The sequence below is a fragment of the Dendroctonus ponderosae genome, unplaced genomic scaffold (genome assembly GCF_020466585.1).
Source record: "Dendroctonus ponderosae isolate FM_Combo_2020 unplaced genomic scaffold, Dpon_F_20191213v2 Dpon_F_20191213_221, whole genome shotgun sequence".
In the NCBI taxonomy this organism is placed as follows: Eukaryota; Metazoa; Arthropoda; class Insecta; order Coleoptera; family Curculionidae; genus Dendroctonus; species Dendroctonus ponderosae.
The window spans coordinates 14,948-16,283 of record NW_026018396.1 but is presented as its reverse complement, the minus strand read 5'-3'; the positions used below and the strand labels follow the sequence as shown (position 1 = coordinate 16,283).

At 36.0% G+C, this 1,336-nt stretch overlaps 1 long non-coding RNA gene across 1 annotated transcript; it reads left to right on the top strand.

The window, feature by feature from the left end:
* Nucleotides 1-273: 273 nt before the first annotated feature.
* On the top strand, nucleotides 274-737 carry LOC125503672. Its single transcript, XR_007281013.1, has 2 exons — nucleotides 274-428; nucleotides 496-737. It is a non-coding gene; the product is annotated as an uncharacterized LOC125503672 (long non-coding RNA).
* Nucleotides 738-1,336: the final 599 nt, after the last annotated feature.

Genomic DNA, 1,336 nt, shown 5'->3' with positions numbered 1-1,336 from the left:
CACTGCTTATTACCTCCATTCAATGTCTGGAATTCGATATTTCCTAGACCGGCAGTCTCTAAAGGTGGTTCGAAACCTGCGTTTGATTGGGGGATTTTTGCAAATTGTGCAAGAAAATAGGTGAAATGTGGTGGGCAAATTTGCAGAAATCTAGTGTGGAACTCTTAGAGGATGCAGCGTTAAATAGTTATAAGATCTCTTAAAATGCGCTAGTTACGTTGTTCGAGTTTGCAAGCAGCATTTTATTATGCCAATAACCATTAAAACTAACTATTTTACTGTTTGCAGTTGGTCTATCCAATACACCAACCTACAAAATGTGCCTAATTAAGTTTTAGAATTTCGAGCCGATCATACTTTTTAAATATTAACATTTGTCTTTGTTTCAGGTAAGAGACTGAATACTACTCTACCAACTAATGGCTACGGTAAGTGACGGAAAAATACCTTTTGGTCAGTAAATGTCTATATACTCGGTATTCTTTAAATTTTCAGGTCAGTCAATCCCATTGTTGCCTAAAATTGATAATATCAAAGTTGTAACCAACCAATTAAAATGTAGATCACATACTTTTCGAAGCTTCAGCACCAATCAAAATCCAGTCACGTAAAGATCACTCAAGCGGGCAATTTCTTCAGCATCTTGTCTTGATCTTCGTGAGCATAGTTTCTTGTGTATTATTTAGTTGTCAAATAAATGTAAAGCAAGTTGACAATACAATACATCCGAGGACAAATGAGGCCACACTTTTTTGTTTAAGAGGAAGCTTTGTTCTTTTAAAAAAGCTGGTACATTTGATTTATACTGGCCGCAATTTGACAATTTCGAATACCGCTTATGCATGTATTGGCTAGGTTTAGGTACAGACCTATTTAAGGCATGTGACTGAATGTGATTTTTTAAATTATATTTACTACTGCTAAGGACTGAGAAAAAATCGCTACAGACAAAAACCGATCTAACTGTTCACAAAATCAAAAAATCTTCCTTCAAACCTCTAATTGATTTTTACATATTAAGCGTAGAACTGGAGAGTAGATTGGAAAAGTGCGTTAGGGTAGGAAAATGAATTTACACGCCCACAAACAGTGAAGGAAGTTGTCGAGAAATTGGAGAAGAATCGCAGGTTGTTCAATCGGAAAATGAAGAATCGGGCAATGAAGTAGGTTGCAGTGAGAGTACGATACGTCGAATCGAAAAAGATGGGCTTCATAAAGTTCAGACGACACCAAACAGAAATTCAAATAAGAATCTGGAAGCAGAAAACTTATTTTTTCCAAAAAAAAGATTGAGTACGTTCTTTGTGACTTCTCCCAGCTTCCGGGTCAAAAAATT